Genomic DNA, 18,760 nt, shown 5'->3' on the forward strand with positions numbered 1-18,760 from the left:
TAAGGGGCAGATGACCTGATGGCAGATATCTGCCTGTTTGCCATCGAAATCTGTTGGAGTTACTGAAAATAGCCTTGACGGGTTTGCTTCCAGCTTTCTGGCTGGTAGACGGAGCCATTGCTGCAGCAATTAAATTCGGCCCTAGTTTTCTACATAGTGTTAACAAATATTGCTGTGTTTTTTAAGTTTTCTGTTTGAGGGAGCTTAGAAGCAATTTATCTTCGTTTATTCTGGCATTGTTTGTTTTTTTTTGGAAGGTGACAATGTTAAAATTTGATTTCTTTTTAAGGAATTTTCTGTCAACAAGAATTGATCCTCTTTTATTCTACTTCAGGCATCTACTACTGAATGAGCAGAAATTTCCTTCAATTCAATGTGGGGAGGACAGAGCCATTGTTTTCAGTCCCCACACCAAACTCCATTCCCCACTTACGGACCCCATTCCGAGCAGCTATGAGACAAAAATGGAGACTGTTCAGAACCTTTGGTGTCATATTTGACCTAGATGAGCTTCTGACCACACGTTCGCGCCATCAATAAGACCGCCTATTTCCACCTTGTAGCATCACCTGACTCCCTTGCCACCTCCCCATGAGCTCATCTGTTGCTGAAACCCTCATCTGTGTTTCTGCTATCTCCTCTAGATTTGACTATTTCAATGCAGGAATGACAGGTCTCCCACATTCTACACTCAACAAACTTGAAGTCACCCAAAACTCTGCTACCTGTGTCCCAACTCGTACCAAGTCTGGTTCAGCCATCACCCCTGTGCTTGCTGATCCACCCACTTTGGTTCCCGCATAAACAATGTCTAGATTTTAAAATTCTCATCCTTGTTTTGAAATCCCTTCATGGCCTCACCGTTCCTTATATCTGTAATATCCTCCAGCCCCACAAATCTTTGAAATCTGAGCTCAACTAATTCTTACCTCTTAAACATCTCCAATTTTAATTGCTCCAACATTGGTGGCCATGCCTTCAGTTACCTTGGCCTTAAGCTCTGGAATTCCCTCCCAACAACTCTGTCTCTTCCTCCTCTTTCCTCCTTTTAAAAGCCTTTTAAAACCTACCTCTTTCATCCGCCCTAATACCTCCTTATGCGGCTTAGTGTCATACTTCATTTTATAATGCTGTGAGGTGCCTTGGGACGTATATTCCATTAAACTTGCTTTATAAATATAAGTTGTTGGAAGATAACCTGTTCACTTGGAAGATTTGCTGATATGTTTGCTTCAGTGCATGATTTCCTGTAAATTAATGTGAGTACAATTCGATGATATAAAGACAATTCATTTAGAGATTGTCTGCATAAATAACACATACTTCAAGAATAAATGGGTCGTCTTAGTATTCTATGGGTTATGCATCAGATACAGTAGTTCCTTAGTAACTACATGAGACTATCCAGGGTTGGACAAAGATTAGAAACAAATGAAGTATTTGGTTATATTGCATGAAGTAAGTTTTGCAATTCAACCCAATTAATTAACTGTTTCAATTTATTGAAGATCAATTTGTGTTGCAATTAGAGTAATGAGTGTTTTTGAGTATTTGCAAAAGTATCTGCCACTTAAAATAATTCTGAGTACATTTTGAGTTCAATTGGCCCATACCTGCTAATCACATTTTTGTTGTTTCTCCCATTGATATTAATAAGCAAGTTGTAGGATATTCAAACATATGAACAAGGGGCAGGAGTAGGCTATTCAACCCCTCAAGCCTGCTCTGCCAATTAATAAGATCATGGCTGATCTGACAGTAACCTCAAATTTACATCCTGCCAACCCCCAATAATCTGTCATTCGTTGCTTACCAAGAATCTATCCACCTCTGCCTTAATATTCAAAGGCTCTGCTTCCACCGCCTTTTCAGGAAGAGAGTTCCAAAGATTTACGACCCTCTTGAGAAAAACAATTTCACTTCATCTCCATTTAAATAGGAAAACCCTTATTTTTAAACCGTGGGCCCTTGTTCTAGATTCTCCCGCAAGTGGAAACATCCTCTCCACGTCCACCCTGTTAAGACCCCTCAAGATTTTAAATGTTTCTTCTAAACTCCTGTCCAACTTTCCTCTTAAGACAAACCGCCCATTCCAGGTATTAGTCTGGTAAACTTTCTCTGAACTGCTTCCAATGCACTTGTATCCTTCCATAAATAAGATGACCAATACTGGACATAGTACTTCAACTGAAGCATAACCTCCTTACTTTTGCATTCAATTCACTTCACAATAAATGATAACATTCTATTAGATTTCCTAATTACTTTCTGTACCTGTATACAAGTTTTTTGCGATTCATGCACTAGGGCACCCAGATCCCTCTGCATCTCAGAGTTCTGCAATATCTCACCATTTAGATAATATGCTTTTCTTTTTTCTTCCTGCCAAAATGGCCAATTTCACATTTTTCCACATGGGCTCCATTTGCCAGATCGTTGCCCACTCACTTAACCTATCTATATCTTTTTGTAGCCTCCTTATGTCCTCTTCACAAATTACTTTCCTACCTATCTGATTCATCAGCAAATTTGTCTACCATCCCATCCACCGCTTCATTCAAGTCATTTGTATAAATTATGAACAGTTGAGGTCCCAGCACTGATCCCTGTGGCACACATCTTGCCAACCTTAAAAAGACCCATTTATGCCTACTCTCTGTTTCCTGTTAGCCAGCCAAACTTCTATCCATGTCAATATGTTATCCCCCCCATACCATGAGCTTTTATTTTTTGCAATAACCTTTGATGTGGCACCTTATCAAGTGCCTTCTGGAAATCTAAGTCCAGTACAAGACCAATTCCCCTTTATCCACAGCACATGTTACTTCCTCAAAAAACTCCAATAAGTTGGTTAAACATGATTTCCCTTTCACAAAACCATGGTGACTCTGTCCAATTATCTTAACTTATCAAATGCCCTGCTATAGGCTCTTTTAGCTTCTAACATTTTGCCTACGACAGATGTTAAACTAACTGGCCTGTAGTTTTCCGCTTTCTATCTCCCTCCCTTTTTGAATAATGGATTTACATTTGCAATCTTCCAATCTAATAGAACATTCCCCGAATCTAGGGCGTTTCGGAAAATTAAAACCCATGCATCAACTATCTCACTAGCTACTTCTTTTAAGACCCTAGGCTGAAGTCTATTCAGACACGGGCACTTGTCAGCCCACAGCTCCAACAATTTATTCAGTACCACTTCTCTGGTGATTGTAATTTTCCTGAGTTCCTCCCTCCCTTCCATTTCCTGATTTATAGCTGCTTCTGGGATATTACTTGTGTACTTTATAGTGAAGACTGATGCAAAATACTTGTTCAATTCACCTGCACTTCCTTGTTTTCCATGATCAATTCTCCAGACTCATTTTCTGTAGGACCAATGCTCACTTTGTTAACTTGTTTCTTTTTATATTATTTACAGAAACTGTTACTGTGTGTTTTTATATTTCTGGCTGGCTTACTTTTATACTTAAATTTTCTCCCTCCTTATTAATCTTTTAGTCACCCTTTGCTGTTCCTTATACTCTGTCCAATCTTCTGGCCTTTCACCTACCTTTGCACAATTATATATTTTTTGATGCTATCTTTAACCTTTCTAGTTAACCATAGATGGTCCATCTTACCCATTGGAATGTATCTATTCTGTGTATTCTGAAATATCCCCTTAAATATTTGCCATTGCATCTCTATTGACCCATCCCTTAACCTAATTTTCCAACTCACCTTAACCAGCTCTGCTTTCATGCCCTCATTAAAGTTTAAAAACATAGTCTCAGACTCACTCCTCTCTCCCTCAAACTGAATGTAAAAATTTAAGCATATTATGGCTGCTGCTACCTAGGGGCGCCTTCACTATGAGATCATTCATTAATCCCATCTCATTGCGCAATACCAGGTCTAGTATAGCCTGCTCTCTGGTTGCTCCAGAACATGCTGTTCTAAGAAACTATCCTGGAAACATTCTATGAACTCCTCATCTCAGCTACCTTTGCCCGTCTGACTTTTCCAGTCTATATGTAGATTAATATCTCCCATGATTATCACTGCGCCTTTCTCACAAGCTCCCTTTATTTCTTCCTCTATGCTCCATTCTACCATGTGGTTACTATTAGGGGGCATGTACATGACTCCCACAAGTGACTTCTTGCCTTTACCATTTTCATCTTTACCCAAACCTTTTCCACATCCTGGCTTCCTGAACTTACGGCATCCCTGTTTATTGTGCTAATACCATCATTAACTAATAGGGCCACCTCTCTACCCTTTTCTCACTTCCTGTCCTTCCTAAATGTCCTTTACCCTTTAATTTTCAGGTACCAATCCATGTCCTCCTGCAGCCACGTCTCTAATGGCTATCAAATTGTACTTACTTATTTCTATATGCACACTTAGTTCATCAGTTTTGTTTCAAACTCTTTGTGCATTCAGATACAATGCCTTTAGTTTTATCCATTTTATCCTTTTTATAACCTCTAGCCTTATCTATTGATTTACTGTTAGATTTGTACTCTCTATCCTTTCCTGTCATGTTCTGTTTTAATTTCCTGTAATAATACCTTTCTCTTTTGTCTTGCCTCTAGTCTTTAATTTACCACATGTTCCCAAATTTGCATCCTTGTCCCCACTACTTAGTTTAAAACCCTCTCTGCTTCCTTAGTTATGCAGCTTGCAAGAACACCAGTCCCAGCATGGTTCAGGTGTAGACTCGTCCCATTGGTATAGATCCCAGATTCCTCAGTATTGGTGCCAGTGCCCCACGCACTGGAACACACTTCCACACCAGGCTTTGAGCCATACATTCATCTCCCTAATCTGATTTATCCTAAGCCCATTTGCATGTGGCTCAGGTAATGACCTTTGAGGTTTGGCTGCTTAATTTGGTGCCAAGCTCCTCATACTGACTATGCAGAAGTTCCTCCTTTGTCCTGCCTATATCATTGGTACCAACATGGACCATGACAACTTGGTCCTTCCCCTCCCATTGCAGGTTCCTGTCCAGCCCCGAGCAGATGGCACGGACCCTGGAGCCAGGCAGGCGATACAGCCATCTGGACTCGTGCTGTTTGCTGCAGAGAACGGTGTCAATCCCTCTGACTATACTGTCCTCTACTACCACTATATTCCCTGCAACTCCACCCACTTGAATGGCTTCCTGTACCACGGTGCCATGGCCAGTCAGCTTATCCATCCTCAAGTCCCCACTCTCATTCAAACCTGTTGGACAATTGCAAGGGCCGAGACTCCTGCACTCCTGCCCTCTGAGTCTCCTTACCTGCCTCACTCATTGTTACACCCTCCTGTCCCTCACCACTGACAAAATCAGAAGACTTCATCCTAAGGAGTGTGACTGCCTCCTGGGATAAAGTGTCCAGGTAACTTTCCCATCCCTGATATGCAATAGTGTCTGCAGTTTGACCTCCAGCTCACTAACTCGGAGCTGAAGTTCCTGCAGCTGCAAACACTTACTGCAGATGTGTTTGACCTGGATCACACTAGTATCCAGAAGCTCCCACATCCTGCAATCGCAGCACATCACCTGCACTGCCATCTCCAATATGTGTTAATTAATTGCTAATTAATTAATTATAATGAATAAAGCTTACACATCTCAATAAGTTTTATCAATATTTTACAATATTGATAAAACAATACACTACTTACAATACTGATGAAGCTAATAATACCATTTATTGGTTTACCTGCTCCTTCTGCACCAGATACCAAATGGAAGCTGAAAAAGAGTAGAAAAAATAAAAAAGCACCACCACCATCAAGCTTCAGAGCATTCCTTAGTTCACTTTTGTATTGATGCACATCAGAATCTATTTGCATTGATGCTAAAGTAATCACATAGTTGTGCCAAAACAAACATTTTCACTATTTGAGAAAGGAACCAACCAATTCCATGACATAACTTAATGATATCCGTAATTATGAATTTAATGTTTAAAAACTTAAAGGCTAGAAGCCAGCACAGACACAATGGACTTGTATGTCCTCCTGTGCTGTAAATTTCTATAATTACATATCTGTTGTCACACCTACCCACCTGCACTGTCCTCCATTTACTTTTGTCCTCTTGAAATCCTTTCCCTCTTCATGTTTTAAGTATTGATTATGGTATCATTATCATAACTAAATGACTTACATTCTGTTAAACAGGACACCGTTCTTTCACTCTGCTGATTCCTAAAGTTCATATTGTTAAACTTGTCATCCAGGAAAAACTCTACTCTTAAAGACACTTGACAGTTCTGAAATTGAACTTCTTTCCAGGAGCCTGAGTGTTTTTCAAGTTGACGCCCAACTGAAAATGTGAAGTTCAGTTTCGAGTAAGGTTCGACACATAATTCCAATTCAGTTACATCCACCATAAATATTAAATGCGGGCTGAAAGATTAGAAACCGAAGATCCAATTTGTTTTCTTTCCTGGAAAATCTAAACTCAAAAATGATCAGTTTCACATATTATTTGCACAAAATAATAGTTGATGCTGTTAACAGAATGATATGCAACTTTACATTGTCTGAAATTGGGTTGGATGCATTTTGCATGTTTTTAAATGGGTATTAATTTGTTGCTTGTGGAGTTGTTCAAATTATTCTAAGCTTCCATTTAACTGTAGGTCAACATTTTTTGAAATGTAATTTAGTTCATAGCAAAATGTAATTTTTGGGGAAAAAAAATTCATGACTATTTGACCAAGGTGCTTGTGAAGTCAGGAGTCCTTATTACTGCTTTTCTATAATCACATAGCCTTTCTGGTGCCCCCCCCATTATACTTGGCTAGGTACTGCAGTTGTCTTGTGCAGTATGGCTGAGCAGGAAACTCCTGCTCTTTACTGCCTGCCATTAGGCTGATAATCGACCTGTTTGGCCATGATATGGCCATCAAGTCCTGGAGTGAGACTTGAACCTGGAGCTTCTGGTTCAGAGGCAGGTACGCTACCACTGTGCCACAAGACCTCCATCCTGGTGCCATTATCTAGTGAAAGAGAGACTAGCATTAAATAACACCTGTTGTGATCTTGGAGCATTTGAAAGCATTTTACAGCCAATTAAATATGAAATATGGTCAGTATTGTAGTACAAGCATTTTTGCATCCTAAGGAAATATAGATATTAAATTCACAGAAATGGGGAACAAATGTTGCTGGAATAAAACACAAACTTTAATCTTTTAGTTCTGGAACATTTTATTAATTTGTACAATCCTAACCATCCTAAATGCCATGAAGTAGATCCAGAAGTATAGTAAAAATGTCTGTAGATGTTTATAAATAGCAAAAATGTTTGAATACTAAATATTCCATTTATAGTGCCTTTGTAACTGAGTTCATTAGTAGAATTTTATTTCATTAAGTGACAGATTGTCAAATTGTTACTTCCATTCAATGAAATGTCTGGCATCTGTGAAACAGTACATTGAAAATATGGCAAACTTGATTGGAGTGGAAGAAATCTGGAGGAGCTCTACTGTTTGTGATCTGAATTAGATGTAGCAACCAAAACAGAGGTCCAGTGAGATCAGATGACTGTCTAGAACTATTGACTGACAGTTATTGTCAAGTACACAGTAGGAATTTGTTCCTTTTGGGTTCAGCAGACATCACATTTTGGCTGATGCAAGTAAGCCCTTGGGCACTGGTCTAATTTTCCGCTTGTGACTCTACCGCGTCAGCATATGTTTCAGTCATGGATTTGATCCTACTTTTTCCTTTAATAACACTGAAAATTGTAGGGCAGCAGGAAGCTATGCACCATGTTTCTTTATATTCCCACCCAGATTAATCACCACAGCCTAGATTTAGAATTGCCCGCACATTCTTGCTACTGATCCCCTGCGGCTGTCCATGTTGATTTGTGTTTCCAGTGTACATCAGCAGCGTTTGTAATGCCTTCCCAAAGGTGACAGCTTGTCATTCATATTGACTGTTGCTGAACCATCACTGAGACTCTGGAATGCCTCAAGGTTTTTGCTGATTTAATTGACAGCTCACAACATCCTGGTGAAGTTTAGCTGCCGCATTCCTTACCTTTGTAATTACTTAATTTATGGAACTGAAGAAATAATTCATGTAAACAGAAGTGCATCTTTTCAGTTTCCTTTAGGACAGAATCTGACCATGTTTTTTTCTCCCCGCTAAAAGACTGCAGCAGTGGTATTGAAATGAAAAGTGTATATCTCATGTTTAGTGAACGTACATGTTCAGGCTCACCGAAGAGTGAATTTTTGGGTGCGGTTAAACTTTGTTTTTGATTAATTATTGACTGCAATATAGCAGATGAATATTTTGTTTTGGTAAAAAAAACCCCTGAAGATTATAGTATGAACATTTACAATAAGTTGTACTTTTGTTGGGAAAAATCAAATCTTTAGAATTGAAGTGAGCAGAAATAATAATTTATTAGCAGTAACATCTTGGAACCAGGAAAGTCTTGTAACAATCTCACCAAAGTGATTAATTGCAGTGACTTGAGTAAATGGAAAAGTCTCTGGGCTGGAACATGCTTTGCAATTCTGAAATTATTTTTTAAAGAATTGGATATTGAGGAATATCTTATCCATTAAGTACAAAGGGGGTGTGTTTTCCCCCTTTTAAGGAGGAATTTGAAAGGAAGAAAGAAGAATGTTTTCTTATGTTTCCTGTAATGTTTGTTCAAAATTATTTTCATGTGGTTTGCATCTGTTTCTACTAAATAATCTGAATGACTACTTCACAAAATGTCCCGGGTTGGAAAATTATTGAAAAAGAACATACTCTAAAATCATAGAATTTTACACCACAAAAGGAAGCCATTAGGTTTGAAATGCTTGTTCCAGCCCTCTGAAAGCCATTTGCCTAAAGGAAAAAAAGACAGGCTTGTATTTCTTGCATTTCAAGACCAATAGTCATCTCAAAGTGCTTCACAGTCCATAAAGCATATTTGAAGTCTAGCTACCGTAGTAATGGAGGAAAAGCAACAGCCAACCAGTACACAGCAAGATCCCACAAACGCAATGTGGTGATAACCAGATAATCGCTTTCTATAATGTTGATTGATGGATAAATATTGGCTAGAACACAGAGGATAACTCCCTTACTCTTCAAAATAGAGCAGTGGAATATTTTACCTCCCCCTGAGAGGCAAAACTGGCATCAGTTTAAAGTCTCATCCAAAAGGCAATGGGGCAGCACTCCCTCAGTACTGCAATTGGGTATCGGCCTTGATTTTTGTGCGCAAGTCCTGGAGTGGGACTTGAACGCACAATGTCCAACTCAGAAGTGAGTGTGCTACCAACTGAACCTTGGCAGACACCATTGTGTAACACTTGTCCAAATCCGTTGCCCTTTCTACACAATGCTTCGGAATTTTTCTTTTGCAAATATTTACCCACTTACCTTCAAGCTTTGATATGTATTTCTTGCAACCAAGTTTGGATCATTTTTGCATACAGAAGCATAAGGCAATGCAGTAGGAGGCCAATTGGCCCATTGTGCCTGTGTTGACTCTTTGACAGAGCTAAACAATTAATCACCATACCTTGCTCTTTCCCCTTAGACCTGTTAATTTTTTACCCTTCAAATATTTACCAACTTTTTTTGAACATTACTATTGAATCTGTTTCCATCTTTCGGGTACTGCATTCTAGATCATCCTAACTCATCATAATTCACCGTGTTTACAAAAAATGGTTTCCTCATGTCACCTCTACTCTTTTGCCAATTACCTGTGTCCTTTAGCTACTGACTCTTCTGTCACTGGAAACAGTTTCTTCTTATTTACTCTATCAAAACTCAAGATTTTGAGCACTTCCCTTAAATCTCTGCTTAGCTTTCTCTGCTCTAAGGGGAACAACCCCAGTTTCTCAACCTAACTGAAGTTCCTCATCCATGGTACCATTCTATAAATCTCTTCTGCAGCCTTTCTAAGCCTTTGATGTTTTTGTAAAGTGTGGTGCCCAGAATTGAGCACCATACTCCAGCTGAGTCCAGAGCAGTGATTTTATAAAAATATTTGATATCATTTTCTTGTTTTGTACTCTGTCTCAATTAATAAAAGCCCAGGATCTCTTAACAGCCTTGTCCACTTGTACCTGCACCTTCTAAAATTTAAGTAAAACCCAGGTGTCTTTGTTCCTGCAATACCTTCAGAATTATACCATTTCATTCGTATTGCCCCTCCTTGTTCTTCCTACTGAAATGCATTGCTTCACACTTCTCCACCTTAAATTTCATGTGCTTATATGTCTGCCCATTTCAGCAGTCTATATTCTCCTGAAGGAGCTGTCACTGTGCTTATTGTTTATGACATTTATGAGTTTCCTGTCATCTACAAACTTGAAATAATGCCCTATCATTCTATGATTCTATGCAATGGTGGTCCCCAAATTGAGACCTAGGGGACAGCGTACTTGTAGCATTCCAGCCTGAAGAACATCCCGAATGATGCTCTTTCCTGGCCTTCAACCAATTACTTATTCATCCTGATAGCGCTCCGTTTAATGTTATATGCCTTTTTTTTATTATCTAGCCTCCTGATTTTTGATAGGCTGTAATCAGAACATCCACATAAATTGATTGATTTAAAAAATATTATTTTTTGTCAGATGCAGCTTGCCTTATAAATCTGTGCAGCCAATCCATAATTTACTCGTAGTTCCAGATTGATAATTTTACCTGTTGTTATGACTTCTAATAGCCTGTTCTTCTTATCTTGCTCTTATCTAATTGTTCTACTACCATTTTGTATTTTTTTCATTTTTACTTCCATGCTTCTCTGTGAAAACTAAGGCAAAGTACTAATTTGGTGTTTCCGCTTTTTCTTTCTTCAACTATCCTTTCTTTTAATGTGTTTATTACATGTTTTGCTGTTCCTTTCTTACCTGACAGTTTTTTGCAAATCTCTAGCTTTTCTCACATCTTTTCATTTCCAGTATTGCAGAAAAGTCTGTTGGAAAGCCACGATAATTGAGTTAGGATGCTGCAGATTAATGTTTGCTGTTGACACAACGATAGGTGGCATTGTAAGCAGTATAGATGGAAGCATAATAGTGACAAATGCATTTCAATGTATTTAAAAATGTATCTTTGTACCTAAATGGTGAAAAGCTAGCAACAGTGCGTGTCCATGTGCATAGATCTTTGAATGCTATTGTCCAGTACAGAACATGATCAGCTAGGTTAGTGGGATGCTGGTAGAGGAGTAGAATACATCTGAGAATAGAACATAGAAATTACACTGTAACTATTGCAAAACTCTGGTTAGGCCACATCTGGAGTGCTGTCATTGCTCTGGTCACCACACCTTGGGAAGAGCGTCCTGATTACAGCATAGATTTACTGGAATAATAAATGAAAGGGTTAGATTATAAGGAAAGATTACACGCACCAAGTTTGTATTCTCTGGAATTCAGACATTTAAGGGGAGATTCCATCAAAGTTTTCAAAATGTCAAGCGGAACAGCTTGGTTAGATAAGCATAACAATTTATGCTGGTTGGGGAATCTCAGACCAGGTGACATAGCCTAAAAATGAAAGCCAGATCTTTCAGGAGTGAAGTTAGAAAGCACTTTTGCCACAATTCTGCTTCCATCCATACTATGGTGCTTTGGAGTTCTGTTCTACAAATGGCAGTTAATGGTGTTAATTATTAATTGTGTTCAGTTAATTTTACATCTGAGATTAATGTTAATCAATTGTATTATGGGATATTGGGTAAAGGCAGATATATGGGGTTCGATCACAGGTCAGCCTTGTTCTTCATGAATGGCAGAATGGTCTCAAGGGGCTACTCCTATTTCTGTGTTCTTCTGCCTCATTATGTCATAGAGTTTACCCCTTTTAAGGGAAAATGCCAGTCCTTGAAAACAAACTTAGTGAGATCAGATGAAAATTGAAGTGTTGCTTTAAACTGGTACTGAGGTACCTAATTTGAAAGCTTCCCGTTTGACTTTTTAGTTCATGGGATGGGAACGTCGTTCACAAGACAGAATTTATTGCCCAAGTTTGTTTGTCCTTGAGAAGGTGATAGTGAGCTGCTGCCTTGAGGTAGCATCTGTGGAGAAAACATGAGTTCATGACCTGGTTGTGGATCTTTCCTCTAAACCTATTTTCACACCCATTGTTTTAGGGCCTTTTCATTGCCAAATTGATGTGATGTTTATGCACTTACTGTACAGCAGTACAAACTGGTTAGATCTAGCAATTTTTCCACTTCAGTTTTTTTCTAAAATGTTTAGTTTACTCATTAACTCTTTCCTTGTTGTAGGGAATTGACATTCCTGACACTCAAATTTTTCCTGTTTACCCTCCCCCTTCGTTTTGTCCAGTGCTTTAAATAGTTCCATTTATCTGCTTTTTCCAGTTCTTCTGAAGAATCTGCATCAACATATGAACCTGTCTTTTCTCTTTAGAGGTGTTGGCTGACTTGCATATTACTGTATTACCATTTTCTAATTTTATTTCAGATTTCCAGCATTGCAGTTTTAATATTTTGTGACTAGGGAGAGCGTTTGAGCTGAATAACAGAATCACAGTGCAGAAGAGGCCCTTCAGCCCTTCGAGTCTGCACCGACACGTGAGAAACACCTGACCTACCTACCTAATCCCATTTACCAGCACTTGGCCCGTAGCCTTGAATGTTATGATGTGCCAAGTGCTCACCCAGGTACTTTTTAAAGGATGTGAGGCAACCCGCCTCCACCACCCTCCCAGGCAGTGCGTTCCAGACCATCACCACCCTCTGGGTAAAAAAGTTTTTCCTCACATCCCCCCTAAACCTCCTGCCCCTCACCTTGAACTTATGCTCCCTCAACTAAGGGTGACAGCTGCTCCCTATCCACCCTGTCCATGCCCGTCATAATCTTGTACACCTCGATCAGTTCGCCCCTCAGTCTTCTCTGCTCCAATGAAAATAACCCAAGTCTATCCAACGTCTCTTCATAACTTAAATGTTTCATCCCAGGCAACATCCTGGTGAATCTCCTCTGCACCCTCTCCAGTGCAATCACATCCTTCCTATAATGTGGCGACCAGAACTGCACACAGTACTCCAGCTGTGGCCTCACCAAAGTTTTATACAACTCCAACATGACCTCCCTACTTTTGTAATCTGTGCCTCGATTGATAAAGGCAAGTGTCCCATATGCCTTTTTCATCACCCCACTAACATGTCCCTCTGCCTTCAGAGATCTATGGACACAAACGCCAAGGTCCCTTTGTTCCTCAGAAATTACTAGTGTCATTCTGTTCATTGAATACTTCCTTGTCAAATTACTCCTTCCAGAGTGTATCACCTCTCACTTTTCAGGGCTAAATTCCATCTGCCACTTATCTGCCCATTTGACCATCCCATCTGTATCCTACTGTAGCCCAAGACACTCAACCTCACTGTTAACCACTCTGGAACAAAATACACAGATTATGGATCTGCCAATATTGGTGGTAACAATGGAAACATTTGAGGGGGTCAGTTGAAAGTAGCACAATATGACTTTGCACTGGCTGGCATTAAAACATTTGCATGCATGATTCTTAATTTTCATGAATTCCAGAGTGGAAGAAGTCAACCTCAATCCCGAGGGACTGCTTAAGATGATGATTTTGCAGCTTTGTGGGAGCTGAGCCTTGTCTGGTTTGATCCATTTAGCAGTGGCACTCCTAGTAGGAGTTGGACTGAGAAGAAATTAAAGGATGTGGGGTTAACCCCAGAAGTTGTCTAAGCCAGTCACATTCCCGCATCAATCTCCCTGTACCCAGTTCACAAAAGCACACTACTTACTCTGGAACCAGTGCGCCTTTCACTCCCTCAACCTTTCATGAAGACCTGCTACTCTTCTTCCTTTCCCCTGCTCTGCCTCAATTCAGCCTGGCATGCTTTCCTCCCCCTTTTTAAGTTTATACTCCTCATCCTGGTGCCCAAAAGCTTGCAAGAGCTCTCCCTCTCAATGCTGGCATTCTCCTTCCCAGCAAAGCCCATTACATCTCCAAAGCCATCACTTGCCTCCTGTCCCCCTCATTATTATTCACCCATTTCCCTTAATGACCTGATGATATTCCTAGAATTAAAGAGCTTGGGAGACCAATCAACCCAAAATGCCTGTACTAGCACTTTGAAAAAGCAGATTACTTAATCCTACCCCCATGTTCTTCACCATTGTTCTGTAAATATTTCCTTATCAAGTATATATTCACTTTGAAACGTTTCTGTTGAATAAGATTTCACAATTACTGTGCACTCTAGACTCTGGTTGGTCGTTTTAAAATCCAAATGTCCTTTTGTTCACATTATAAATCTATCAATTATGAAATATAAATGTCCTTGCAATTAACTATCAAATCCACAATTTATTCATTTTAATGTTTACTTTAAAAAATAGTATCTGCTGAGGGAACCCTCTGGACTCCTATAAAAGTATCACCAATCTTGTAGTTTTATAGTCAATGAATTACTTTTGAAGTACATTACAACAGTGACTATATGAAATGCAGCAGCAAATTTGAGCACTGTAAGCTTCTACTAGATTTATTGAAAAAGTTTGGCCAGGACCCAGGGATAATTCACTTTCCCTTCGAAGTACATCCACCTGAGAGGGCAGGGGAGACCTCAATTAAGTGCCTTATCCAAAGGACAACACCTCTGACAGTCCAACATTCCCTCAGTACTGCACTGGAAGCTTAGCCTAGATTGTTGTTCTGGATTGGGACTTGAACCCATAACCTTCTGATTCAGAGGTAAGAGTGCTACCCACTGAGCCACTGCTGAGGGGTGAATTAAGGGGGGCCAAATTGTCGCCTTTATCAATAGCTAGGCTGTGACCTTCACCATAGCCAGGTGACCAATCTGATTTTTCCTAACTTTTAAGCATTTTGTGTTCACGTTGCAGTTCTTGCTTTCTTGTCAGCCTGGCTCTATGGTTGCAATCTCACCTCTGTCAGAGGCTTGTGGGTTTAAGACCCATTGTAGAGAATTGAACATGTAATTCAGGCACGCGGGACTGTGGTGCAGAGCGAAGGGAATGCTGTACTGTTGAGATTTTGCAATTCAGAGGAGGTGTGAAACCAAGGCACTATTTGCCCACTTGAGTGAATGTTGAAGGCCCTAAGGCCCTATTTGAAGAGGGCCTAGGAAGTTCTCATGTCCTGGTGAATATTTATTCCTCATCCAGTATCACAAGCAAACAAGTCATTTGGCCATTTATCTCATTCCTAGCTCTGTGCAGAAATCAACGGCTATGTTTCATTACATTACTACAGTGACTGCACACTTTTTAAATGTGTAGTACTTTGAGATGTCCTAAGTTAATGAAAGGTGCTATATAAATTCTTCCACTTCTCATAATTTTTCTAAAATCACTTTAATTGGTTATTGGACGGGTGGTTAACAGTGAGGTTGAGTGTCTTGGGCTACAGGAAGATATAGCTTGGCCTAAATAGCCAAGTGGTTATGGTACTGGGCTTGCAACCCCAAGATCAAGAGTTCAAATCTCACAATGGCAAACTATGAAACAATGTAATTTCATCTGAATAGGAACAGATGGAAACGTGTTTGTACTCGAAAGAGTTACAGGAAGACATAGACGGGATGGTCAAATGGGCAGATAAGTGGCAGATGGAATGTAACTCTGAAAAGTGTGAAGTGATACACTTTGGAAGGAATAATTTGACAAGGAAGTATTCAATGAACAGAATGACACTAGTAAGTTCTGAGGAACAAAGGAACTTTGGCGTTTGTGTCCATAGATCTCTGAAGGCAGAGGGGCATGTTAGTGGGGTAGTGAAAAAGGCATATGGGACACTTGCCTTTATCAATCGAGGCATAGATTACAAAAGTAGGGAGGTCATGTTGGATTTGTATAGAACCTTGGTGAAGCCACAGCTGGAGTGCTGTGTGCAGCTCTGGTCGCCACATTATAGGAAAGATGTGATTGCACTGGAGGGGGTGCAGAGGAGATTCATCAGGATGTTGCCTGGGATGAAACATTTAAGTTATGAAGAGAGGTTGGATAGACTTGGGTTGTTTTCATTGGAGCAGAGAAGACTGAGAGGCGACCTGATCGAGGTATACAAGATTGAGGGGAATAGACAGGGTGGATAGGGAGCAGCTGTCCCCCTTAGTTGAAGGGTCAGTCATAAGGGGACATAAGTTTATCGTGAGGGGCAGGAGGTTTAGGGGGAATGTGAGGAAAAATCTTTTTACCCAGAGGGTGGTGACGGCCTGGAATGTGCTGCCTGGGAGGGTGGTGGAGGCGGGTTGCCTCACATCCTTTTAAAAAGTACCTGGGTGAGCACTTGACACGTCATAACATTCAAGGCTACGGGCCAAGTGCTGGTAAATGGGATTAGGTAGGTAGGTCAGGTGTTTCTCACGTGTCAGTGCAGACTCGATGATTCTGTGATTTTGGCATGATTCTGTGATTTCCCCATAACTCATGAATTCTGACTTAAAATGATCCATCCTGTTTCAAGAATATTGTGTTGTTTGTTTCTGTTTTTTACTCAGTTGAAATATACTTTTGGCCACTTAAAGTCCTTCCAACTGTTTGGAATTGCTCTCTATTTGTTGGAACAAAGCCATAAAATTTAGAGCTTTACTTTAATTCTGACAATATCATGGTGTTCTCCTGTTAATTCACTTCAGCTGACACCAAATTTTTGGTTTTAATTAAAACCAAATCACAATGAATATGAAAGCAAATTACTGCGGATGCTGGGATCTGAAATAAAAACAAAAAATGCAGGCAAATCTCAGCAGGTCAGGCAGCATCTGTGGAGAGAGAAACAGAATTTTTGTCTGAACTGAAAAGTCATTAACCTGAAATCTTCAAAGATGCTGCCAGAATAAATATTGCTTGATTGACTCTAATCAGCACTGGGAGGGAAAACAAAGTAACACTTCTGTTTTGAGTTCTGAAGCAAAGCCATCTTAGAAGTTAACTCTTTTTCTGTGTTCACAGATGCTGCCAGACCTGCTGAGTTTTTCCAGCACTTCATGTTTTTATTAGAGTAACACTTCTGAAAAAAGGAAAGCCTTGCATTCTTATTGCTCCTTGTCATGGCTTTATGTTCCAGAATAATTTACAGTCAGCGGATTACTTGTGATGTGTAGCATGGAGGCTAATGTGGCAGACAATTTAAATAGCAGGGTCCCACATATAACATACCTATGAAAGGCCAGTTCACGTGCTTTTGGGATCTTGGTTGATAAAAGAATGTTAGCCAGCATATTGTGAGAACTTTCAGCCCTTTGAGAACAGTCATGGCTTCTTTTATATCCACCTAAGCAGAGATGCAGGGGAGGTGGTGGCGTAGTGGTAATATCACTGGACTAGTAATCCAGAGGCCTAGGCTAATGCGCTTGGGACATGGGTTCAAATCCCATCACGGCAGTGGGTGAAAGTTGAAATTAATTAATAAAATCCGGAATTGGAAACTACTGTCTGTAATGGTGACCATGAAATCAGCATTAATTGTCGTAAAAACCTAACTTGTTCATTAATGTGCTTTATGGAGGGAAATCTGCCATCCTTACCCTGTCTGGCCTACATGTGACTCCAGCAATCTTAAATGCCCTCTGCAGTGGCCTAGCATGCCACTCAGTTCAAGTGCAATTTTTAATTCTTTCGTGGGATGTGGGCATCACTGTCAAGGCCAGCATTTGTTGCCCATCCCTAATTGCCCTTGAACTGAAAGGCTTGCAAGGCCATATCAGAGGACAGCTAAGAGTTGCTGTGGGTCTAGATTCATATGTAGGCCAAAACCATGCAAGATTTCCTTCCTTAAATTATTGAACCAGATGGGTTTTTACAGCAATCAATGATAGATGGAGACTAGTTTATATCCCAGACTTGTTAAATAAATTTAAGTTCCACCAACTGTTGTGGTGGCATCTGAAACAACATCTCGAGAGCATTTGCCTGGGCCTTTGGATTATTAGTCCAGTGACATATCCCAACAATGCAACACTTCCTTAGCACTGTACTAAAGGATTGGCCTATATTATGTCCTCAAGACTTCACATTTTTTTGATTCATTTTCTTACCATTCTTCTAATCCTGATTACTAGACCTCAGTTCCCTGTGTATCCTCCCATATTCTTCCATTGCCTCCCCCCATTCCCCTTCTCTTTAATATCCTCCACCTCCTCGCTCTCTTAGTCCCCATCTTGGACATATCTGCATCACCCTCATTACCATCTCCTTTTCCCCCCTTCCTCCTTCCTTTTGTCGGTGAAGATCAAAATGAGTGGCTACATGTTTTCTTGTTCAAGATGACACGCATATTACCTATGATTTGTCAGCCTAAAGCTTGGCTGCTGTCCAATTCCTGCTATTAAAAGCCTTGGTCAATAAATAACTGTTCCATCTATCAGTTATATAGTGTCTTTATCATAAAGCTGTTGATTCTGGAAAGCGGCAGCACTCTCCCTACTATATCTGATGTCCTGCTGCGGAATTTGAATTACTATGAGAACTGTTTAGCTGAAAATTGAATACAGTTGAAATACTGTATTGTCATGATGGTAGACTGGGAACTGAAATAACATTAATAGTAGCATCAGCTGTGCATGTTAATTTAATTGTTCTGTGTGATTTCATTTAGCAGCCATGTCATGTAGCAATCTTTTTTAAATTCCAAAAGTTAACTGTAAAGTACTGAGCAAAATAAAGGATGTATGTTCTAACATGGTTCTGGTAGTAAGTTTGTAGCTTGCAATCATTAAGGTAGATAACTCTTTGGAGTCTATTTGAGAATACAATTGTAAAATATTAATTTA

General features: G+C 39.9%; 1 protein-coding gene across 2 annotated transcripts in view; it reads left to right on the forward strand.

Annotated features, from left to right (window-relative positions):
- The window catches only part of lrp6 (low density lipoprotein receptor-related protein 6), a 186,789-nt gene that overhangs the window by 89,327 nt on the left and 78,702 nt on the right, over positions 1-18,760 (forward strand). The window lies entirely within an intron of this gene.

The sequence above is a fragment of the Carcharodon carcharias genome, chromosome 21 (assembly GCF_017639515.1).
Source record: "Carcharodon carcharias isolate sCarCar2 chromosome 21, sCarCar2.pri, whole genome shotgun sequence".
Taxonomy (NCBI): Eukaryota; Metazoa; Chordata; class Chondrichthyes; order Lamniformes; family Lamnidae; genus Carcharodon; species Carcharodon carcharias.